This window comes from Channa argus, chromosome 21 (genome assembly GCF_033026475.1).
Source record: "Channa argus isolate prfri chromosome 21, Channa argus male v1.0, whole genome shotgun sequence".
NCBI lineage: Eukaryota > Metazoa > Chordata > Actinopteri > Anabantiformes > Channidae > Channa > Channa argus.
The window spans coordinates 16923280-16949841 of NC_090217.1; the positions used below are offsets into that span (position 1 = coordinate 16923280).

General features: G+C 41.7%; 1 long non-coding RNA gene across 3 annotated transcripts in view; it reads right to left on the reverse strand.

Annotated features, from left to right (window-relative positions):
• Window positions 1–6082: 6082 nt before the first annotated feature.
• The window catches only part of LOC137106951 (uncharacterized), a 55151-nt gene continuing 34671 nt past the window's right edge, over window positions 6083–26562 (reverse strand). The window contains exons 2-4 of one of the 3 annotated variants that reach the window (XR_010912046.1): window positions 20228–20301; window positions 11279–11383; window positions 6083–8559 (exon numbers count right to left, since the gene is read on the reverse strand). This is a non-coding gene — a long non-coding RNA (uncharacterized lncRNA). The other 2 variants (XR_010912045.1, XR_010912044.1) reach the window with 2 other exon arrangements.

Below are 26562 nucleotides of genomic sequence, written 5' to 3' on the forward strand. Positions count from 1 at the left end.
TGACAGTCGTGTGGGCTTTTGATTTGAGTTTTTAGCTCTTTAAAGTGCAGACGGGTGTTGCAATTTGCTAAACATGCACATTGATTTAGTAAAATCTACTCAGTCCTTCCAGGACTGCAATGTTGCTATTGAAACAACTGACGCAATAACGCAACTTTGAGCTACACTCTGCACACACTAAGGCAAATGTATAGAAACAGCAGAAGCAATATTGAATCTCCATGATATTAAATAATTAAAGCACTTGCTGGGTCAGGGAGCTGCTGTTTAGATGCAATAAACCTAACTTCCGGGGGGGGTCCTGATGTGCTGCCCTAAAGCAGGTTTTGCACTGCGTAGCAGATTGTGGTACAACACAAATACACTATATGGCCAAAAGTATTCGCTCACCTGCCTTTAGACCCATATGAACTTTAATGACTCCCCATTCTTAATCGATAGTGTTTAATATGACGTCGGCCCTTTGCTGCTATAACAGCTCCAACTCTTCTGGGAAGGTTTTCACGAGGTTTAGCAGCGTGTTTATGAAATACATATTACACAGTGCTCGCAGTCTTCGCTCTAACTCATCCCAAAGGTGTTTTATCGGGCTGAGGTCAGGACTCTGTGCAGGCCAGTCAAGTTCTTCCACAGCAAACTCACTCATCCATGTCTTTATGGACCTTGCTTTGTGCACCTGAATTCGTTTATTTGGATGAGTGAGCGAATACTTTTGGCAATATAGTGGATGTCGATTGAGAAATACTGGCACTGCACAGCTTGCCTGGGGAAATTCAGGGATAACGGACAAATCATTACAACAGGCTGCTGCATCCACGCTTCTATCCAGATGTATTTCAAACGTCGTCATGAATTACAGAAAGAGAATTTTTCTGTTTGTGTATTACTAAGACTACAAGATCAGTTCTATCATGAATTTTTGAATCCAAGTAGGTTATTTTTTTATCTGTGAAACTTCCCCCCCCCCCCCGAGTCCTAAGAAGTAACTTGAGTTTTTTAAAAGCTGTTGTAAAGTGCACAGATGGTGCTGGCACAAAAAGACTAGTATGTGCATTAGGCCACGACATGTGGCAGCAAACCTCTGAACTGCTGCTTATCGGGACAATAAATTATCCTGTGGGCAGCACATGGCAGGTAGTGAGTCATTAGGTAGCCATTTTGGGAGGATGTACCCACAACAATGCAGTCGCCTTCCAGTGACTAATTTATAACCACTGTTCCACCAAGCACACGGACCATCTGCCCTCATCACAGGCAACGTTTATCTCAAATCTTTCCCGTGGTGGCAGCCTGGTTCTCCAAGGGAGCAGGAGGAGACACTGTTAACACTGAAGACCACCGTGTTGGCTCCCGGACTGTCCTCTGGTTCTTCTCGACACAAAGGGTGAGTAAGAGTCGGTTGTCAAGTGGGAGATGATGTGGACAACTGGATCTGGAGCTACAGATCCAGGAGAGAAGGCAGAATGGATGAAAGAGAAAGGTGGACAGGCAAAGTTTGAAATGTCTTCTAAGGCCGAATATGTGTCCTCCCACACTTTCCTGTTCCCATCATTTTGATTGAGGTTGATTTGTGATTCATCACTTCATTAAACCTTGATCCCCAGCTTGTCTGGTTTCGTTTTGTTAACACGACTCCAACCTGGCCATTGTGTGTAATTTCAGGCTTAAGAGAACCTACGTGTTCCTACATGATTTTCAGGAAAGGGATTTTCCATTCCCCCCTTAAGACTTGTGTTCCACTGTCTACCAAACATTTTCTAGTCCTGTGTGCTGCTGCATTTTTTAAAAATGTACCTGACTATTGCTATTGTTAGGACAACTTTGGATATTGTTTTTGGACTTTCATTATTTTCTCAACACTGAAACAACAAAAAAACATAATTTAACATCTCTGACCCGTTTCCCCGTATCAACCTGCAATATTTTAGACATCTACAATTACCTGATCAACTTACAGATGGATTAAATTTGGATATTTACATTTTCTTGTTTACCAAATACAATTTGTCAAATAGTTGCAAGCATAAATGTTGCTCTTTGAAAATGGGATTTCATGTGTGTTCATGTGTTGTGTAATGTGTTGTGTAATCCACTTAGAAAATGTGGCCCCAGGATATAAGTTCCATGCCTCAACCACACCTGTTATCAAACTTGCTTTTTGTCCCTACGTACGTATAATGTCCATGTGCAACCTGAGTTAGTCTGTTCATCTGTGCTGTAGATCTCCACTGTTCTCCTAAAGAAAATGGATGACATTTCTTTATTTCAAAAAAAAAAGCTTCCCTAAATGACACTGCAATCCTTCTCCTTCTCCGGTCGGCTGTTCCCTTTCAGGGCTCGCCCACAGCGAATCATCTGCCTTTTTTTTCCAACACAAACATCTCCACATTTTTAGGGACATTACTAAAAGTAGGATTCATTGAGAAAAAATTACAGAAATTGTCTTCTAATAAAGCTGAAAGCTACGTATTTTTGTAGACTACAGCTGATTCTCCCATATAACATGTCATATAACATATAACCATCAAAACATAAGGACATTCAAAAAGAATTCATGTTTCAAAGGCTGTATTCCATCTGAAAATCTGACATTTTTGTTTGTCAGGTTGTTATCCTTTATTATTTTAGGGATAAACAATAGTTGCTTATGGCTAATAGGTGTGTAAATAATGTGTCCTCCTCCATCACAAACAACTGTGTTGGTTGTTTTCAGTTCTCTTCTGTTTATAGGTGTCCAGACTCCATTTCCAGTTTGGGAAGATGAAACTGTACAACTTATGCATCGCTTGTAGTTAGTTAATATGCATTTATAATTTCTAACCTTTGGTGACAGATGATACTTTCTCTGACCATCACATGAAGTGTGATCACGCTGTGTCTTTGTGAGGACACGGCTCAGTAGGACACGCCGATACCGATCTGGATATCATGCAGATCTGTCTTACTTCCCTGTGTTTCAGCCATTCTCCAGTCTAGTGTCATGTCTTTGAAAAGCTTAACAGGTCTTCAGGTGTGTCCCCACCTTTAGGTCAGCATACATGACATTATGCTATTTTCTCGCAGTGGTCCCTCTTTGAGTCTTCTGAAAGCAGAGGTTTATGATCTGTGATCAGCGGTGCAGTGCATGTCTATGAGGCTGAGCTCCTGCCTTCTCCACCTCATATAGGCTTGTGGATGTTATGAGGCAGTGCTACTACTGCACACATTGCTGGAGGTTAGTGAGCCCACTGACTCACTTCCAGTTGGCTTCATTCCTCCGTTCCTCGTCATTCTCACCACAGCCCAGTCAACAATTTGCCCGTTTTCTCCCCCTCCCACTTCTGTGATTCATTTGGGCGTCAGTTTGGCCCCTGCTTTGCTTCTCACGGTGCCCCCCACCCCCACCCCCCACCCCCCCCACTCCCTCCCCTTCTCATCCTCGGCTTTGAACATGACCTCAGTTTAATGAAGCACAGATCCAGAAGGCCGACCCAACTACAATGGCAAGGAGCCCCCTTTCCACTTGCTACTCATAGCCTGCTCCTAAGTGGTGTAACTGTGCCCCATTCACATTTTTGCAGGAATCAAAGCCATACGCTGCTAAAACTACAGTGGCAACCTGAAGCTGCTTTTGGGGGAATTCCACCTCCAGTGTTGTGACTGAATACAGCTGTGAATGCAGCTCACCCAGGAGCCAGACACAATGAGGGGTGGTGTTCTGCATTTCTCTTTCTACGCCGCAGTGCTGTTAATCCACGAGTCCATAACTCGACTTATTAAGATTATTGCTCTAGGAATCGTCAAACAAGTCTGTCAAGAAAAGCAAAGGTGAATGTCAACATCGTATTCTACAGATTTTCCTTCACTTCCCCCTAAATAACATTGGCATTGATGGTTCAAGCTTAGACTTGAAATATTCAAGCCCAACACTTCACATTTTCATGGCTAGAAACTATTTTTCTGCTTCACTTCAAACTGATTTTCACTGGACATTCTTGGCATATGTGGACATGTTTAGATTTCCACTGGAGGTCGAGATGTGGTTTTTGAGACTTGGTTTACTTCAATATGTGGAGACAGAAATGTGACTTTTGTGTCTCCCCTGCTGGAGTTCACACAGCTTAAAAGCTGCAGCATTTGCCAAAATCCCAAACTCCAGTGACATCTAGTGGAAGCCAGTGAATAACGAATCCATTCATAACTGCACATGTCATTTCTTACCTCATTTGATCAGACAGAGACGTCATTTTACCTGTTATTAAGTCCTAAAAAAAGATTTCCCTTTGTCAACAGTAAGTGCTTTTATTTTAAAGCCCTAAGTGTGTTTCAGCGGCAGCTGCACTTGTATTTCTGTTGAAACGTCAAAAATGTCTTGGACCACACACTAATAAGCTTTATCAGTAAATGTCTCACTCCCTCTCAAGTCACCTGCAGGCACAGCTTAAGCTGAACTGCCGGACTATATAACAATAAAACACCCTCCTTAACATTCGTCTCCATAATATTTTGCTGCAGCTCCATGGTAACTGGGCAGGATTTGGCTCAGGTCTGGCTTCTCCCAGCCACAGATCCTATATGTGCCTCCACATAAGTCTCTTATGCAACACTTACTTGAGCATTTAAAACTGTATCTGGGGTCCCAGTTTGCGAACTGCTTGTGCTTGTGCCTGCACTCTGTGAGCCTTTGACTTAGATTTCACACCTTTACTGAACCTTTTGCATTAGTTGCCCTGACATGAATGACACCCACTGATTACAGGACTAAGAAAAGTAGCTTTTAGTTTCACAATAAACCTAAATCACTATTTGTTCTATTTTCTTATAGCTTCCTTTTGCTTCCGGACGCAAAAGGGACGAAGTGGAAAATTCTTGCGTATACTCCTGTTGTGTTAACATACAGTGCTGGCTCGAGCAAATATTCGTATTTAGTTGATTGGTTTACGATGTTGAGTGGGGCTGGAGACCAATCAATTTCTTTTCCAAATTCCATAACTAAACATCCGGTTCTTATTTCAGTCGAACCAGGGCCAGTTTTCCTGCCTTTAAATGCTCTCTGTATTGGAGAATGCCTGGAACCGATCTTACAATTACTTATATTCTAAACCTTAATGAGACAACAAGCATTACCCAAGAACAGGTCTGTGATTAAAGTGAACCAACTTTTCCCCTATAGTTACTCTATTGCCCATAATTATGGACTCCCATGTTTTTAGTTTTTCTTTTTCTTCATCTGTCTCTTTCAGTGTTTCGTGGGTTTTCACCGTTCAAGTCTCACCGTTTTTTTTTTTTTTATTTCTCTCCACCTGGTCGACTGAAATCAAGTACAACTCTCCTCTTCGTAAAAATTCCTCCTGGTTAGGTCCTGATGGCTGTGAGCTGTCTAACCAGCCAACAAATCCCTAACCCCAACCATCTTCATCTAGGGTGCTTGTCATACTAAAGAAATCTTATTTTTTATCCCCTTTCTGGGGAGAATTTCTTGAAGAAGAACTGCTTCACTGTTTTACACCAGCTGCTAAACCAGCTGGGGCAGGTGTTAACATGTAGACACACTAACTACTCCCTTTTTGCACAAACTGGCAGGAGAAAGCTGTGGAATATGAATGTCTGTTTGTATGAGTGTGTAAGCCACAATATGTCTACAGTGTCAGTGCACTAAGGAAACTAGAAGCTCCGCATTCCCATAGTGTGGGTACTGAAATGTCTGAGAGAAAATGTATATTATGAATTGACCTTAAGGACATGTCACCACCCCCTTCTCTTACTCCTGATACACATCTCATACTCATGAGATTTGTTTATCAGGTAAAACTTGAAGACTTGTAGCTTTCTTTGGGTGGAGAGGGTCAGCAAACAACATGAGCTCACTTACAATTTGTAGGAATTTTTCTTTGTCCAATTCCAAATGTTTGTCTAGGGACATAAAAGACTTTTTTTTTTTTTTTCCGGTATCTGGAACCCACATTTGGGGTCAGGGTGTCTTAGGTGAGGGGGGTTCCCTGTGAACAACCACAAGTCAAGCTCTGTAAATTAAGGCTGATCGTTCCTTGTGTGCTGGACATATACAAGCTGTCAAGGAAATAAATGCACATTCAAACATTAATCTGTGAAAATTGTAGAATTTTATTTTATATTTTTACTTCAGAAATGCATTTTCATTCACTCACACCTTTGTAGGGCCATTGGGTGATCTGTGACTTTGTTGCACCATCTAGTGGTGGTCAGCAGGAACTGCAGCAGACTCGTTAATTCCGATTATGAAGTTATTGTCCATTTTCAGTGTCTTTCAAACTCTTTTAACAATAGGAAGCCAGCAGATATGTCCTTCTGCTTGATAGGTGTTTTCTGGAAGACTTACGGATGCAGTCATCCACGGTTTTATAACCGATTTCAAATGGTGCTAGAAGGCTGCAGTGGGCTCTAAGCACCAGAAGAAATCAGTTATCTTTTAGTGGAGAAAGGAGAGGAGGAGGAAGGAGGGCTGCCCTGTGCCTGTTCCCCTGAGCCTCGCTTACTGCCAAAGCTGTCCTCCTGTCCCCAAGAACACTGATTTCAAATGGTGCTAGACAACGGGAACAAACATCTAAACCACCACATGAAACCAGCTTCTGGGGGAAGACGTGTTCGGTCTCAGACCACAGCTGCAGCGGTGAGATGAACCCAGGGTCGGGGGTGACAGTCACCTCTTTAATTTCTACCATCCACTTAACAAGCATCAACATCAAATAGGGCTGGATTTATTTATTTTTAATAATTATTAAGATAAAATGAATCATTCAGTCAAGCCTGGTGAATCTGTGTAAACAATCACTGGAACAACATCCAAAACAGAGAGCTAAAAGAGAAAAAACATGAAGGATTATAAAACTTTAGTCCAATATCATGTAGATGTTTGAACATAGTTAATAAGTTCTTCTTGATAGAATTTCATTTTTCATATATTTGCATAAAGTAAAAAAAACAAAAAACAAATAAATCTTAACTGGAAGTTAAATTGTAAATGCACTTATATAGCGCTTTTCTACCTATTGACACTCAAAGCACTTTACACTCCTTCTTATTCACCCATTCACACACACAATCAAACACACACTCATACACCAATGGGGGAGCTGCTATGCAGCTGGCCAACACTCACCGGGAGCAACTAAGTTTGGGTTCGGTGTCTTGGTCAAGGACATTTTGACATCTCACAAGAGGAGCTGGGGATCAAACTAACAACTGCAGGATTGGTGGATGACCGCTCTACGTCCTGCTCCCCAGTTGCCCCTGTTTGCATCCTTAAAATTTTGCAGTTTTTGTCAAAATTGAAGAAAATATGTTGAATATTTATTATTTTAAGCCATTTTTTGTGTATTTCATGTCTGAAGGGGGCTTCACATTAAATCCAAATTACAATAATAATTAATCTGGTAAAATAATCTGCCACAAAAAACGCTGCAGACTGACACCTATTAGTAGAGACTATTAATTGTTGCTTTTCATGTCTGCATGAGGATGGTTAAAAATTCCATTATTTTGACGTAATAAAAGTTATCATTTATTGGGTAAAGGATCAATTCAATACATGTGAGAATTATTATTAGAATAATAAATAATGAAAATATCTTTGAACTGAAATTTGAACTGTGAAACCTTATGGTTGCTCCTTCCTATTTATCCAATGTTGAGGCCATGTGTATTAAAATTGACTTTGATCTGGTTAATTGCTTACACAGTTAATCTCTGCTGTAAAGTCCTTACTGTCTCTCATTGTGTCCATCCTGACTCATAGTAACAGAGATTCCAGAAAGACCAAGTCTGGAAAAGGCAATAAGACCAGGACACGCAGCTTGATCTCTGGCAAGCTGCCCCACAATAGCTAATCCCGAGGGAAACTGTGTTTACATGAGCATTTGAAAAGAGTAAAGCCTCCAGCTGCCTGTTCTGAGCCCACATCTTATAAATCCTTCCACCAGAGGTATTGAGAGCAAAGTCAGCACATGTTTAGACTGATCCCAACTAACCTAAAGTTTTTCAAAGCTTTTTCTTCCAGGGTTAAGTCAAATTTATTTATTCAACTTTTTTAAAAAAATACAGGATATACAACAAACTTGGAGCTAAAATAAAGAGCCCCTGGGTCTCAGTCAGGCCCTATTTTCTGACCCTGGTCCCTTTATGAGGTTAAAATGCCATTTCATTACTACTGTTACTACTAGTACTGTGGCCGGTTCTTTATCCAGAGCACAATAAAAAAATTGCAGTATCAGAAACGCAAGTATAGTTAAACCGGTTTGGACTGACAGTGATCTTGCAGTACATCCATGTCTCAGTCAGTGGATGAATCATTCTGTCAGAAGAGGACAAACAGGACAGCGCTTCTAATTTAGAGCGAGTCCATCTTAAACACGAGTGCAGTTGTCATGGCAGCGGTTGGCACATGAAAATTGGCCCCTAGTAGCAGATGTAATCAAACGGAGCAGGCGCCACAACAAATAGTGGTGACAGCACCTGTCAGTAAAGCCCATGTTAGGACACATCCATGGTGGTATCTTGCACTCAGAGGAAGAACACACAGTCGCACACTGGCGGTCTTTAATCCTGCAGGGGGAGAAGAAGTGTGTGCACGCATTAGTATTCATGAGTGTACTGTACACTTTCCCTTGCTCCATCAGTAGCCGATGTATCGTAAACAGTTCACATATGTTCACACTTATTTGGCAAAAAAAAAAAAAAAAAAACAATTTGTAAACAATTAGTTTTTTTTAAAGAGAATAAACATATCAACAGCAAAATGCACACTAATTATATCAGATAATAGTTTTTCATGCATTTAAGGGCAAGTGCACCAATTTTCAACTTCTCCTCTATGGTCTTTATTCTGTGAGAGCAAAAATACAAATGGTATTAAACTGCCTTCTGCCTCCCCGATAATAAAATACCTCTCTGCATCTAGCATCCTGATGACGTCATCACGAGGTGCTTATTAGCGGTTTTTCAGCTTGAGGTTCGTTTTGTGTTTAGCTAACCTGTGTGTGACGCTCCAGCCATCAAGCAAAGACAACAGGAAGACTGATGACGTAAGCAAGTGTGTGATTGCTCAAGAGATGCTGTTTTAACAAACGTGGCCTGGACCAGTTTAAGTCCACAAACAACTGCAAAATGTCACATTTGCATGAGGACACTGACGACAACCAGGAAACCACAGCTTCTGTGTACGTGTACGTTCTGAGTACGTAAGATATGAATGGCAGATACATATTTGACTTGAAAAGTACGAGTGCACCTCCTCAGCCCAGACCAATAGTGTTAGTGCTGTATTCTGTAGCTTGCTGCAGTGTAACAACTGGTTAAGCTTCAGGTAATGTCAAGGCTACATAGTATCATGTCATTTAAATTGTTATCATAAGAAGCTCTCATCCTCCCCATTTCACACCTGAGATCAACAGAAGTGCATTTGTGCAGCAAAATATTGGCGATTGAACTTCTTTTCTTACTGTAATTTAAAGCTACCATATTCTACAAAAGCATTAAATTGAGACTTGAAATTAATCTTCTATGCTCCACCCAGTTTTCTCTCTTCCTGCTCTTCTATGCTCTGATATACTCTGGAAAGGTGCCTGGCTACAACATCACCTATTCACAATAAGATCCTGTAAAATATTAAGCCATATTTGCATCTAAAATATTCAAACAAAACACCACAGAGCAATAATCAAATATCAAATTGAAAAATGATAAGAAATAATAATCATTTCTTTTTCAAATATTCAGTTGCATTTTGCTGAGCAAAACAGGTGAGTAAGAGAAACGACAGTGGAAATAACTTCTGCGTCAACAGATTGACGTATGTTTAAACCACATTAACAGTCACTACTTCAATTCATGACACAACAGGTCGAACGCGCCTGAAACCTGCTATTCTAATTGCTGGCACAAGAGGGTGACATGACTTCTCCTTCATCTGCTACCGTCTCCTCTGCTTCCCTTGCGCAACAGTTACCATGGTGACGCAGCGCCTGTCCATTTGTACAGGGAAAGCTCTCCTCTGTCCTGCCCTTAGTTTAGGGAGGTCAAAGGTCAGGATCAGCAGCAGCAGCAAGGTCGCAAAGAAACACTAACATGGTGTGAGTCATTAGTGAAAACAGAACAACAGAGCAGGCAGTGGATGTGAAGTGAAGATAGCATTGTTGATGATAACAAATCATTCACCTGACAAATAGTTTCTTCAAGGTTGATTTTCCAATTCAAATACCGTCGTCTTACTGTTCTGCCACTACATTGCAAATCAGATGAGAAAACATCTGAGCTGGTAAGAATGTAAATACACTTATACTAAATGGCCCTCAGCTATTACTGTGTACTCACAGCAATAAGTGCTGCAACAAGTACCATGTGAGCCTTCATTTGGCCCTGGGTCTTGTCTCTCAGGCTACACACTGTACAAGCAGCCATAGCTCATTAACGAATGCTTTCAGGGATGCATACACAATTAAAATAATACTTACTGGCAGTACTCAGGGCTAAAGTAAAGCACTGAAAATGGTGTCATTGCCATTTACTTTCATCCATCATCTGAGCCTATCACAGCTGGGCAGGACTCCAGTCTATCTCAGGGCCAACACAGAGAGACACACACCGAGAGACGGACAGACAACCATTCACAGTCACACCTACAGATATTGAACCAAAGGCATCCAACTGCCTGGTTGTAGTCCAGAAGTGCTCAGGGCACAGAGCCTGTAGTAAGTTGTGTTATATTGCAGGAGAATAGACTTGATGGGCTGTAAAATGCAGTTGCTGAAATTTAGCAGTTTTTCTTTCCTTTGTGTCTATTATTGTGGATAGACGTCTTTACTTATACCACCTGGAAATGCTAGAACAGATGCAATAGAACGTTAAAAATGATACCATGGATACTGTCTATAGGCTGAGGCTGTCTTTGCCCTCAAATGCTTCCCCTATGTCGTAACGTCACAGCAGAAGGTCACGCCATAGTTGAATCAGTGCACAGTGCTTTTCCAAAAGAAAACCTGATATTCGGTTCAAAGATTTTGTAAGGCTCCGACCTGAACTAACAGAAGGGAAACATTTAGTGAAAAACCAGTGGAGACTTAAACCACCAAACCACCTCCCTGCTGGATGAATTCAGAGGGTGAGTGAGGGGCACACACTCGCAAACAGTCCTCCTTTTTATCTCTCAGGGGAGAAAGGCTTCCTTGTGGAGGTGAGGCTAGTGCTTTGCTGTCATCTCTCACTTTGGCTTCCTGCTCTATTCTCTCCCAGGAAGTAACACACACACACACACACACACACACACCGCTGGCATGAATGGCCGGCCTTGGCTTCCACAATGATGTCATCTCCTCTGTCATTCCATCTGTCCGTCTGTCTGTCTGACTGCGTGTCCAGCCCGCCCCTGTGCCTGGAAGCAGAGATGTACGAATGACGTTAAATGATGATGCAACTTTATGTACGTTTTTTTTTTTTTTTTTTTTCCCCCCAAGTTTCGCTGAGTCACAGCAAAATGCGCAATTGCACTAATAACTGGGTTTCTTATATAACAAGCCAATTTTAAAAGTGAGATCCCGGAACCGATTTCATCCACACTACAGTTAAAGGTGAGTGTAGGAGGGGGAGGAAGCTGCATTCATCAAAGAGATGCACAGGGTCTACACACCATTTATCACTACATTATTAGTCACACTGCAGCAGCACTGTTGGAACCACCTGCCACGTCTTCACACACACCTTGAGCAAGAAAATATGAGCAAGCGACCTGCTCTCACACGAGGCCTGTGTAGCTGAGCAAGTTATTAAAAGCCTGTTTTGTTGTGTCCAAGAATGAAGTGCTTCAATAACTTCAGTGGCCATGTTATATATGACTAAACATCTGAGACTTGATGCTTTAGTCTTTGGGTTAAATGAAATTTCTGATAAACTTAAAAAGGCTTTTTTAGTAATATGTATTTTAATTTTTAGCTGTAGCTAAAAGATGAGCTTAACAAATGCAGAAGAAATCACAAAAAAACTCTTGTGTCTCTTTGTGCTCTGCCAACAGCAGCTTCCAAATACTTTCTTTGGACTCTCTGAAAACATTTAATACAATCCTATATATGAACGCCATCAGTTTATTAAGGGACCACCCTCATTTTGGGTCCGTGAGCCCACAACCTACACAGTCACACCCACATGCTCTCAGCACATCCATGGCTCACAGCTCTTGGTGCACTGGCTTCTTCCGAAGAAGAGGTCCCACATAAAGTGCTATTATTAGATATTATGTACTTTGGGGAATTGTAAATCATGCAAAACTACGTCAGTAGAGCCCCAGAATAAAACTACAAACCCTAAATTATACCTCACATGGCCTCTTTATATTAACTTTCTTAACAGAGGTTTTTTTGTGCTGGTGCAATAAGACATAAGAAAGACAAACCTTCCCCCTCGGATTGTTCATTATTCCAGGAAAGTAAGGATTTGATAAAGATACAAAGGACGTTTAGAAGCCTAATAGAGGAAGATGTGAGATTTTCCAGGTGGTGACTCATTGAATGTCAACTGTGGTATTGATTAAAGAAGTGATACTATCTACTCTGACTTAAACCACACTGATAAATTGCATTATACTCAAGGATGAATTTTTCTTTCATTTCCTGGGACTAAGTGAAAGTTGGCACTAACCCAACCATTCATAACTGGGAAACCAGCCACAGAGGGGGAGACTGTGCTTGCATATATCAGCGTGTGTGTATGTGAAGTGCAAAAGTGTGTTTGTATTAAACCCAAAAAATGAATTGAAATTTGCAACATCATTGGTAGTAAAAATATACATATACATACTATGCATAGATTCTTAATCTTACTGGCCTACACACACATTACACATAAAAAAACCATTTCACAGGTATAATTCCAGTTCCACAGTAGTTTGCTAATCCAAATGTGCTGATGTCAGTGACATGTACTTCAGCAGGTTCCACTATTACTATTACCGAGACAATTACAGAGTAGTTGCTGATGGTGCTCAATTGAGCCTCTTACTATCAGTAGTGGCGTATCCCAGGGCTCTATTCTCGGCCCATTACAATTTGCATTATACCGTATAACTTTTAATAATAAATACAAAACATATTTTTAAAGGATGTATGTGGATAATTTCCACCTGACTTTCCTGTCGGTAAAACTTTAAAATGGTACCAGCATTTCTTATGCTGAGTCATAAAAACAGAGTCATTTAAGATTTATAGCCCTCGAAAGGCCACCTTACTTTCTTGTGTAGCATATAATTCTGCCTTTTATTTGAAACAACAAACTTTAATGTCTTGTACTAATATTTTTTTCGTCTTGCCTCATACTCCTTTCACGTTATTCATCAGTACAGCTGTACTTGGCTGTACTCAAAGCTGCTAAACTATCCCACATAACTGGAAATGTTTCTTTTTCATACCTCTCTTGTAATCTCTTAATCTCAATGAGATGCTAAGGAACAGAATGGACTGGGAATAATTAGTTCCCGTTTTTATTTTGAATAATGTTTGAAGTTTTGACTGGTTATATTGGCCACTTCTCTGTACTTTGTCACATCGAAGCCACTGTTCCTCAAACAATAATCCATAATCCATAAGGTCCATAATTAATGTCATAAGCAGATTTTCCAAGCTCATCTTTCATTTTATGGTTTCAAGCCTACTATAGCTTATAATTACATGCTGCCACAAAGACATCCCAGATGACATGGTTGTGGTGTGGTGACAGTTGAAGTTGTAATGTTTGTTAAGCATTATTTCCTGATGGTTTTTATTTTTTTATGAGTGTTAGCTCATGGACAGGAAGGGCATAAAGTGACAAAGCAAAACTCTGACTAAGTCAAGTGAGGGCTTCAGATTAACTGTGCTGGACTCTTTCAGTGTGTGGAGGCTGTTTTTCATACGAACACTTAATGGTGGTAGGTCTTGCTTTACGGCAGCAATGTGCCATTCGAGTTGGTGTGACTGTGTTCTCTGTGAAGTTATATCCAGTGTCGAGGTCAAGAGATCTGTTTAAATGAATTCTCTGTGATTGGAGCTTTTCACTCAAGGTTCTTTTCTCAGCTTCAGCCATCTTTACCTACTGGCTCTATTGCTGGCAGAGGAGTTTAAGTCTATAAAGCATTTATATCACCCCTAACTCACAATAAATGCAATTAATTAATAACAAACCATCAATATTTGCAATGCATCCTCTTTGTTACTAACCTATGTGTCTACAGCAAATCTTTTTTTCTGATTTTACACTTCTTTAAGATCAGGAAAGGAGAAATAATGTTATGGTCTTTCTTCTGCCATGAGGCTCCACTTAACAAAATCCGATCCAGAAATTATTACTCAGATGTACTGTCACCACACTGAGAATTAATGAGGTGTCCAAACACGCACAAAACAATTCCTGACTTGTGTAGAGGAGCAACCAGCTCGAACTCAACTCCATTCCTGAACTTGTAGAGGTGCAACTGGATTCTCTTTGTGCCAGGTTATGTTTTACACATTCCACAACCACCTAAGGTCTTCACGGTTGGGGGCTGGATCACACTTTTGGAAAAAGAACCTGCCGCTGGATAACTTTATGCAAGCAAAGCTTTGATCATCAAGAAGTTTCTTTGGTTTAGTTTACCAAGTATCATTGACAGGCCCTGCTAGAAGTAGAGGAAACAAAATGCCAGTCTACAGGCACCTGCAAGAAGAATGGATAAAAGATGATTGGCATAAATGAATATAATCTTGTCCATTGAGCAAACACCCCAGTGACCCCAGGCCATCAATTTTCCAGTGAATAATAGAGCGCACATCATAAGACAAACCTCAAGAGATCCTGTGTTTCCAGAACACCAAACAAAGCTGACGTATTTCTCCTCACCCTCCTCTTCCATCCTGGAAAAAGGAGAGAACAAAACAAAAACCATCTCCTTCTGGAGAATTTCAAACATCTGGCTTTGCTTGGGCTCAGTTCCGGGAATGGATCCCAACTTCAGTCCAGAGAGGTCGACTTCCCTCCCCGGACAGAGATAAACAATCTCAATAGCCGTTTCGAACAAGGTAAAAATAGCAGCACGTTGATCTGAAGTTAACTGTGAAACAGGCCTTGTGGAGGGTGGACAGACAGAGGGGTCTGATGATGGGGTCACCCTGGACAAGGGGTGCGGCTGGATGGCTATGGCATCATGACAACAATCTAAGTCGCTTAAGTCAAAACAAGGGCTGATATCAGTGAGTGTTGCTTTCAGGATTTAAAAGAGGGAGAGCGAGGTAAAGAGGGGGTGTGTTTGTGTGTGTGTGTGTAGACAGAAAGCCAGTGTGTTCGAAAGAAACGGGTCATGACATAATCTTGACACATCACCCACTTACAGTAAAGCAAGATATTTAGTCATTTCTTTGCCAAAAACAGCACCTACTCATTCCTCTGAACTGCTTATCCACACACACACACACACACACACACACACACACACACACACACAATCCCTCTGGATTGCTCTGCAGTTGTTTTTATGTCTGACCCTCCTAAGGCCCACAAAGCAGTGAGTCAGAAAACACTCACGCACACTTAAATGACAAATAACAGCCTTTACTGGCAACGTGGTGCCGAAAGGACCCAGTCGTGTAACTCAAACACTCTGGTCTTGCTGCCGGGCAGACACGCTGCAGCCGGATGATGGATGCATTTCACACACACACACACACACACACACACACACACACACACACACACACACACACACACACACACAGAGTGTGAGTCAGCACTGAGACACAGCGGCAAACCACAAGCCAAGATGTAAATCTTGTAACTTCCCCTCTGCTTCCCTCTTGGCTCCGTGCCAGGACAGCTTCCCAAAACGAGGGGAGAGGTACAGTGCAGTAAGTGCTGCTGCATTCTTGCAATCTCCTGTCTGTCAACACACCACCACTGTGGCTCCACGAATAAAAATCTCCTCATCGAATACTTAAAATCCCTTGATTTCAAATAGACATCCCGATATCGGCCGGTGCTGCGTGCATGTGGGTGTCTTGTTAGAAAGTGTGCGCTGGCTGACGGCAAGTGAGAGATTTACGTCAAGGTCTGCTGGCAAAGGTAAACAATCTCTTTGCAAATGAAGCCCTGCTTCAGAATTTGCTGGCAGCAGTTCATCATTCAGTTTCATTTTTACAGACAATCGGATGTGCGAGTGTGTTAGTTAAGACCCGATCACGAAAGCTCAATGCCTCGTTCACTGAAGATAGAGAACCAGCTTTATATTGTGCATTAGACAATCTGCTGAGATTTGCTTTGGTTGGTTTAGTCGTTTAAAGCTTTTCAAGAATGAGGAGCTGCTGACATTTAATTGCCTCTTTTTTTCAAATTGGAAACATTTCCGGTAGGTCCTTCGGATTATCTATTCATTAGATAATTGCTGTCACGGAGCTGTAATAGACTGGTCATCTTTTCCAAGGTGCACCCTGCCTCAAACCAAATGACAGCTGGGAGAATCATCGACGAGTATAAAATTATTCAAACTCAATGAAGCATTTAGCAGCTAAAGAGTCCAGAGGTTTCCTCAGTAGAGAACAAGAACAGATCTATGAAAGTGTGACTATCCACAACCCCCGCGTAGATGTAAATGCACCTATGTCCGTAAATCTATAGAATTTGGTAACTAATTCAGCATTACTTGATTTTGAAGTTGAATTTTATGTGTCCCGGATGTGTTTACAGCTTGTTCTCAATAGCAACACCTGCCAAACCAATTAATGCTGCTTAAAAGCTGAATCACGTCTGCTCCTCAAGGTAAATGTTTAGTCCAAACATAGGGAATTTCAAAGCTTGTCTAGAATTTATGTTTGACCAAAGCCCACACATCAAGTGCATAAAAACAAAATGGTTGTAACACAAAAGTATCCTCAATATGATCTATCATTTAGAGCCATGTGTTGCGATAATCTGCCAACACAACATTTCAATATACCGAGATACACGGCTTGACACTTTTTTGGTCACCAGCCACTGCAGGTAGTGCTTTTCCAAAACTGTCCACTCCTGGACAGGGGAAGGAGTGTAGGGTGTAGGACATCCTACAATCAATATCAGTGCAGAATGATATTTTGGGGAGTGGGAATGCTCCTGAACCGCATGAACACTTTGCACAAAAGCTACTTTCTAATGAAACACAGATGACCTTTGTATCCTCCAGGGCTTGACTATTGCAACGCACTGCTAGTTGACATTAGGTGACAACATATGGATTATTGTGGATTTGTAATGTTATGAAATGAACCTTTAGGGGCCCTGCAAAAATAATTTCAAGATCAGCAAAAACTATCAAAGTTAAGTCATCAAAAGTCAATATCCATAAGTCAATACCGTAATTATTGTTACACGTCTGTCTACGGGTTTGGTAACAGCTTTTGTGCCACCACATCTTCTCCGCTCTACAGCTCCTCTGGGACTTCTGTTGTTGGTCCCTAGGGTGAAATTGACCCGCATTTGATTGTGTGATTAGGCCTGGTGGCTCAGTGGTAAAGCATTGGGTTGGGATGCAGAAGGCCACGGGTTCGAATGCCACCACACCAGGTGTGGCTCTGCCCAGCCACCACGGGCCAACTAGTGCCAGTCCAGAGTCTGGATAAAATGGGAGTGTTGCGGCAGAAGGGGCACCCGGCATAAAAATTCATGCCAAATCAACATGGGGACCCCCTGAAGGGTAAAGCCGAAAGCCGTTGGTTTTGGTCGTTTGATGGGGGTAAATGTCGAGCCCTGCTGAGATACAATGCGATTCTTTGCAAGCTTTTTAATATCAAATTTTACAAAGACTGTTGTAGTAATGACGAAAACACCCCCGATGTAAAAAGTTTAGTTTTACAGCTGCCCGAGCAGCAGAAACACAGATCTATCTAGTCATCGGGGGTTTAAATACGATACAAATTGAACCACTGTCTGCCACTAAAATTTTGCATGTAAGCTGTTAAATATTGATCGTGTTTTTGAGGATCAATAATCACAAAAAATAATATCGCAATATTTAAGTGTATCAGTACTTTTTCCAGACCCCCTTATCCATCCCCATCGCTCACTGGCTTGTCCATCCCTTCAAACCCCGAGGTGGACCACCATGGGGGAGGAAACAGAGAAAAGCAGATTAAATAAAGCAACACTTCGGCTTCAACACTTTGCTTCCGAGTTGGGCAGTGTTTGTTCAGTTACTGTACATTGCATCCCAGTGCCGAATCTGCCTGCCTTCCGGAAATCAATGATTAAGCTGGAGAGTTATGTTTTCAAGCAATAATCAGTCAGGTCTCAAAGGCCTCACACCTTAAGAAAAACCCCTAGGTGTGGGCAGCATTCGGTACATATTCATTAACTATTAACATCCACAATCAGCCACGGAATTTTTGGAACCACCTGAGACCTGTAGTCTCAAAAAACTCTTTGAAGCTTTGAAGCCTTGACACCATACACAGTCTGTCTGTTATTAAATCTGACTGGAGAGAGTATAAAGCTGTTCTACAATTATTTTATGAATGAGCAGAATACCTCTTTAATGTGAGGAAAATAGAGCCAAGATAAACACAGCCCACCTTTAGCTCGGTGATTACCAAGTGGAAGAAGAAAAAAAAAAAAACACTGTGCAAACAAAAAGCCAATTTAAGCAGTAATCTTGTCAACGGTTGAGGAAGTGCAGAGACACACTAGTTAGCTGAAGTCAAACCTTGAGACTTTGTGAGAGGAGTCACAATTGTTATGGATGTTTTGAGTCTGTACAGTTTAATATTGCCTCACTCTCTTCGGTTATCAGTGCTCTTGATTTTGTTCGTCACGGAAAAGAAGCATCACGGCAAGAGATTTTCCAAACTTGTTGTTAATTCTAGTTCAGTTGGTTTGTTTTCATATTTTGCACAAACCCTTTTTGAGCAATCGTGTTCAGGGACAAACTAAAATGATGTACTGAAACCACATAACCACATCTCTTGATCTGGCCTCGGATTCTGGAGCAGTTTGTGGTGAAAATGTAATCTGACCTTGAATTTAACAGAGTACAACTTGTACCCAAACAGCTTCAGCAGCCAGGTGCACTATGCTTACTGGAATGCGGAAAACAGGTGCTTGTTGGTTCCCTTTCACTTTTTGTCTCTGTGAAAAGAAACTAAATCCAGACAACTCGTTCAAGGACTGGGGGTTGCTCCCACCCAACAGCATTTCCAACCATCCCTCATTCCAACCATTCCTTACAACTGTCCCTTTAACTTCCGACTGACTTTCAGAGCATTAACTGTGCAATGAATGAATCATGACTGGATGGAGATGAACAACTAAGTCAAAAAGATACTATTCATATGATACAGGCAACAACCCTCCTGTAATACAAGTTACAGTGAGCAGAACACACCCACTGAGGTTTGACACACTAATGCTCCTCCGGTGATTTCACTTTCTCGTCACAGTCTATTGTATTTGAGCAAATGTCAAAACGTCACAGCGCTTTGTCTGATTTAAGTTATGAGGGTGTGTGAGGAAAACAAAAGCTCCTCTCTTCTTACACAGAAACAGGAACTGTGGGTTTGGTGAAGCATGTCGCGTCATGACCCCACAACTCTGCTTGCGGTTTGGGAGACAATAATGGCAACGTGGATGTGATGACAGACTGAGGGATGCTGTGGACAGAGGCAGCCTGTTGTCTGACAGTGATGTCGTAATTGTCCATTCAGCTGAGCCATTGATGAGACACATTAACTTGGGAAATGTTTCACCAAATCTATGAATTACTATCAACCCAGCTCGGTAAAAAGTACATTTTATCTTGATACTGCAACACCCTTTCAGATTAGGTTTAGATAAAAAATAACGCAGTACTTCTACATCCAGTGGTTGTTGGCTGGCGATGAAGCAATTCCCTGCAGTGTAATTCTGAGTTAAGACACTGTAGGGTCCAAGCAGCAGAGCTACTTCCACGATGCACTATCCCTCCCCTGTGACTCAGCAAAGAAAACGTTTCACGTGTTTTCTTGTATTTTACAAGAGGAAATAACTTTGCACTGACTAAAAGATACTCACTTGATGTGTTGACTTTATATAAAACAAATACTGCACAATGACTGTACAGCCATTAGAGAAAGAGGGAATGGTTACAGTGAGCAGTAACGTTTGAATACATTGAATTAAGACCTGAAAAGTCAGAACTGATTTTATTTATTTTTTTTGTTTAATCTGGCTTTATAAAATTCTCTATAATAATCTATAATATAACAACATGACTTACTGTCTTGACGTTCAGGTGTCAGTTTTGTGTAGCCATCTCAATAACAGGATTTCTGCTTTGGTTCCCTCTTTGTTCTGCGGTGGAGAAAACAGACATTATGTCAATTAGATGGTGCCACCTCCATCACTGATCAGCAATCAGAAGTCAGATGTCTCTCACCCTGAATTCATAGGTTTTCCTTTAGATATGTGCGCGCTTGCATTTGCCTCCTACGTTCATCTGAACCAATCCTTCGTTGTAATCTTAAGCACTCAATGCTTAAACCTGTGCCCAACCTTCCTCTAACCCTAACCTGTTAGTTGTATCTGCTCTCGACTCTTTGACAACTAATGTTTACCAATGAAGTGAAGTGGTGAAGAAGAGGAGGGCGTTCACTTTGTGTCGCACCCACAAAGTTCACATATGTGTCGTTTGCGTGATCTTTGAGTCACTAAAATCTGGGCAATTTAAAGAGACAGGGTGGGGCACATTTCGAATTAAGGAAATGCTAGAGTTTGTGTCATTTTCAGCTTGTTGGAAGCCAAAGTTTGCTTGCTCACATTGAGACTACAATTAAAGTATATGTATAAGATTCGAGCAGCACGGTGGTGGAGTGGTTAGTGTTGCCGCCTAACAGCTGGCAAGTCGTTGGTTCTCCCCGTGCTTGCGTGAGTTTTCTCTTGATACTCTGGTTTCCTCCCACAGTCCAAACACATCTATGTATGTGTTGGCTCTGAAATAGACTGGGTACCTATCCAGGTATGACAGGTGGGATAGTGGGAGTGACTGTGTTACTTGCCCCTTCTCAAATCCACCATTATCTGTTAAGGTCAAGCTCAGACTGTGTGACCTGAGCATAACCCCATAACCTTGTGCGATGCCAGCCACCCATCAGCGCCCCTGTGGGAGAGTCCTGTAAACAATATTACTGGCATTACTGGTCCCTTTTTTTTTTAAAAGGAAAAATGACAGTGTTGACCCCAAAACCTCAAAACGACCCCCACACACATTAAGCAACATGGTGAGATCACTGCTCCTGCTTCTCAGTGGTACTTGGGCTTCCAATAAGTCCTGAAAAGCCAGCGGCCTTGCTCATAGCACACTAATGCCTGCCATGGCACATGAACACACCCAGCAGTGACACAGGCTCTTGGCCACCACTTCCAGCTCAAACAAAGTGCTCAGCATAGCTGATATGACGCAGGCAGCGTCACAGTTCTGGCTCCTGATTGAGGGCCCTCCTCCGATGCCTATTCACGCTCAGGTGTCAAATGGGTTGGGGAAAACACATTATTGACTACGATCACTTAGCTTGGACAGGCTAAGCAGGTACAGGAGAGGAATTAAGGACGGCTGCTTAAACTAATAAATAAATAAACTGGAAGTTGTCAAAATGCATCTGCTAAGGCTTCTTGCTAAAGTTTGTATCAAGTAAATTAAAAAAGTGACTACTTTCCATACGAAATTAATGTGCAGATAGTAACTTACTATCTGCACATTACTGGCAATAAATTGAAATTATGGCTCCACTAAGAATAAACTATGGGTTGAGTGACAGGTGTCAGCTTACAGTAAGTTTGATTTTGTTATGTTGTATAAGGGAATATACAGTTTTGGCCACACTTCACACTTACACTTGTTCAATCCATTACTTTTGACCAAACTGAAGCATCTTAAACTGTCATGAAACACAAAATTCTTTGTTTCCAGAGAATGAATTCTACTAACTTTTATGGTCGCTGACTTCTCCTCTAGCATCACCAGCAAGAACAACTTAACCATTTATTCAATCAAACTCTTCAACGAATCATGAGCACAAGATTCGGTACATGACTGAATAATTAACAAGAAGGTACCGAACCGCAGAAAAAGATCACAGCTTGCTGAAAAACCTTGTAACCTCCGCTGACGGTTGTCAGCATTTTCCAGTGGTATCTGGTTGCAGACAGATATCAGCAGGAAAGAGTAAAAGATGCACCTTGAAATTAAGATGGAAAGGGTTGGACAGTAAGGTTGGGGTTAGGGAAAGTCATTGGTCAAGGTGATGAGCCCCAGAAACACACAATTCAGAGAACGTTGACAACTGTTGGCCAAGGTTAAATATCTACTATCTTTTTTTTGCAGCCACGTGCGTCTTACATTCATGTCATTAGTCATTAGTCAGATTTTTTTGCCTTTAACATTGCTTTACCCTAATCATTCAACACTATGACGATCTTTGTTGTAGTAGTATAGCTGGAATCACTGCATAATCACATAAGAAAATAAGTGGCACTTTCACTATTAGACTTTACTCAGAGTTATCAAGGAATGTGCAGGATAAAAGAATGTGATCTCACAATACTCAGTTTCTAATCTGACAGCTCAGTGTATGTGTGTGTCATCAGGTGAGTCGACTTACGTCTGCTGGCTAATTGTGGTTAATATAAAACGGTTTCAGTCCTCATATAACTGTAAACGTGTGTTTGCTGCTGTGTTAACCTGCCTCCAACCTTCCACCCTCAACAAAAACAATGGGGGATGTTTCTGCCGGCATTTTGCATCGTTTCAATACCCCCAGATTTTCATCGCTTAACACACACACACACACACACACACACACACACACACACACACAGTCCACCTGTCTGGTAACATGCTCTGTGTTGTCTATGTGTATGTGTGACAGTGCAGTATTACTGAGACATGTCAGGGCAATTAATTCTGGCAGGAGGTTGGATCAGAGCCCAGAGGATCCTGTTACCTTCCACTGATGGGAGTCCATGTGGGAAAGCACACAGACAGGTAAACGGACCTTGGCAAGTACTACATGGGGCAGTCAAGAACACACACACACACAAACACACCCACACTCATTTACACTCCTGTGAATAAGCCAAAAGCCATTACCCGCCTCAGAAACACATGAAAAAACAACTTATTGCTGTAGTGCATTTCACTCACTGTGTCCTGTGAAGGTGAGTGTGAGTTTTCGTCTGTTTGCTTGTCCTCTCCTCCCGCCTCCACCCAGTTCTCCCTCTCGACATTTCCGAGGAAAAAAACATTCCCTTTCTTCAGAATTTGACCAGTTCATTGCCCTGTGTTGTTCCTTCATCCCATCTTCACCTCAACTGTAACTGAGAGTTACTCACTCCTCTCTGTGCTTGTGCCCTGTCCTACAAAACAAAGTGGGTGTGTCTCACTAAAACAAGCCAAAAAAAATATGAGTAAAGAAGAGGAAGCACACACCCACGTGTATGCAGACTGTGTGGATCTGCTCAATTGCATGTGTGTGACTAAAGTAGGTGTGACTGCGTGTTTCCGTCCAGGCTCCACTTTCCCTCTTTCTGTTTCTCTCTCAGCATTTCCTTGACTCTAAGATGCACAGACTATTTGCTCCCAAAGGCAACTGAGTTTGTGTATGTGTGTGTTTGTTCGCGTGATGCCAAATGCTCCCCTTTCTCAGGCAGCCAGACAGGATCCCAGCAAAGTCGGGAGGATGACACGCAATACCAGGGGGAAGTAGAATACCAGCTTAATTCACACAATGTGACTCTGCACCCAGGCAATGCTAGTGTTGAGCTGCAGCACCACATACAAACCAATCGAATGAAAAACAGACAAAAGGTCCGTTTTCCTTCATGCTCTAAAACGTGCAGCTTTAGGCAGCACCATATGATGTGAATGGCAAACAGAAGGAGAATGAAAGCCGCCGAGGAACTCCATCTCCATGGCGATGCCAGAGGCAAAGAGCGCTTCTGTCCGAGAGACCAGGCTTTCCGTCTCCCTCACCGTCCCCCCACCGCCACCTCCTCTCTATACACACAGGGCATTGTGGGAAAGTGGACCCAGTTCACATGCCCTCCCTGTGGGGTACCAGACTCATTCACCGTCACTCTCCGCACACTGAGAAATGTCCTCACTTGCAATGGACCCACATAGGTCAAAGGTCAAGGACAAAACAAATGTACTACTATATAGAGTTTTCTCACTTGTTTGCCTAATGTTAGACCTTATGGTTTCTTCCAATAACCAAATAAAACAAACCATGTTAAGTGGTTGTGACCAGACATTATTCATTCAAATGTGTCTTGAGTGAAACACGTAGTAAGTGTGTGACACAAAGCCAATTTGTGGTTTCGGCATCTGCATTTTGATATTCTGCCTGTGGGTCAGTGAATTTCATTATCCCCAAGTTCTCTCTTCATACTGTTCCCATGACGTTTTTCTAGTGTGCACGTGTGGAACGTGTCTGCACACACAGAGGCCCATTTTGTAGTGTTTGTGCTGCGTAGATAATTGGACAACCCTCATTTCCAGAAAAGTAAGGACAATAATTCTAAAATGCAGTAAAAACCAAATCAGTGATTTGCCAATTCGATCGAATCCCGATTTTACGAACCTCTAACAGAAGTAAAAAGACATCATTTTCAGTGTTTTTACCGACCAATGTACTTAAAGAAAGGTTCATCAAATACTCAAGTAACTCTGCTGAAAGGTGAGTGGCATACAAATGCTAAGTTAGCAGTTTCTAAAAGCGGTGAGTGGTGAGTATACACTACATTCAATTAACTGCTTGTTAACATCCACTTGCAACCCCTGGTCTATGCAAAAAAATAACGTCTCTCTTTACATAAAATGATTTATTAACCGCAAATGTATCAAAACTTCCAGGGAAACAAAGTTGCTGCTGTGTTTTTGGACAGACTGGTCCCTTTAAAAAAACTGCACTAATCTGTCTCAGACGTGTAGCAGATCTGGATCACGGCACTAAACAGAACTACAGCTGCTGAGAGCCAGCGAGAGCAGAAGAACAGGAGCTGTGTCTCCAATTAGGAAGCATGATCCATGGCCACACACACACACACACACACACACACACTCAGACACACTGATGCAACACTTTCCTGCCCCACATTTTCTGATCTTCCTACAATCTTGCTGTTTGTGAATGGCCAGGACAGCTGGGTGTGGCACTGTCTACCTGTGCTCTGCATTGCAACAAGATCCTATTCGTAAAAGCTTTATCTATTACACACGGCTGTCAAATTTTCACCGTAAACAGACAAGTAGGAGCTGCACTGTTTTTGTGGCTCATTGTGTGTGTGTGTGTGTGTGTTTTTAAATAGAGACCTCATTCCATCACAAGGTGAATCTCAGTGGAGACAGGGTGGTGGGGTAACAGAGTTCGGCCTCATTAGTGACAAACCTGCTTATTGCTTAGGTCACACATGTGAGTTCCATCTGTCTTTCTATTTTATACACACAAACACACACACACACGCCTACACATACTCATAAAGGCCCAACAAAACTGTGTGTGTGTGTGTGTGTGTGCGTGTGTGTAGAAAGTAAGAGGAGTTGAAGCAATACTTGCAGCATGGATGTGTGAGAGTAAGAGAGATTAGACTTAAGGCTGCCGTCACTGATATTTAACTTGGTGCTTTTGGTTCGAGTTAATAGAACAAATAATTAAATGTCATTCTGACTTCCCTTTATTCAAATATCTGTCTACTTCTAGCTCAAAAATGCCTCCAGATGACGTCACTCGGAGGAGCTTTCAGTTGAGATTACGTCCTCTTGTTGCTCACACTATGGAGTTCATAAACATGGTCAACCAGATTTTCTAGAGCTCCTCCAGGTGACATCATCTGAACCTCAATATTTCAAAACTCCTCTTGGTGACGTCATCTGGAGGAGTTTCTCAGCTATATTTTAATATAGTGAGGGGGAAGTTTAAAAGCTTAAAGCCATAGAAGTGTCACCCTTTAGTTTAATAAAAATATTAGTTAGAAAGAAAGAACATAAACGTACGTGTGACTTTGTCGGCACATTTGTGTACTTTTATTTATAGAAAAGAGGACTAGGATTTGGTTCCTCATACCTTTACAGAAAGAATTAAGGAAGGAATCAATTTCTGGTTGATATTAAATGTGGAATGTTAACAACATGAAAAACCTGTTTCATTGTTCATATGGGCACCGTACTGTAATTTGAAGTCACACTTAACTATCCTTTAGCTATGACACCAAAGGTGCTTTGCCTTGGAAAGAAACATGCAGTCGCTGGGCTTAAAACCCGCTCGCCAGTAACATTAATACCATAACACTGATGCAATAACCAAGATGATTAAGACAGAAGATGTTACTGTTTTTTTCACAAAGAAACACATTCTCTCTCTGTGGTTGTGGTGGTCTCTGTGGTCTCCCTGTGGTCTCACATGTCTCTCTGTCGTTGCCCTGAGACAGACTGGAGACTTGTCCGGGGTTTGAGCAGCCCCCCCCCCGTGACCCTTAAAAGGATAAGTAATTACAGATAATGGATGGATAGTGTCAGAATGGAAATGACCTCAGTTTCTAATAACCACACAGAAACAG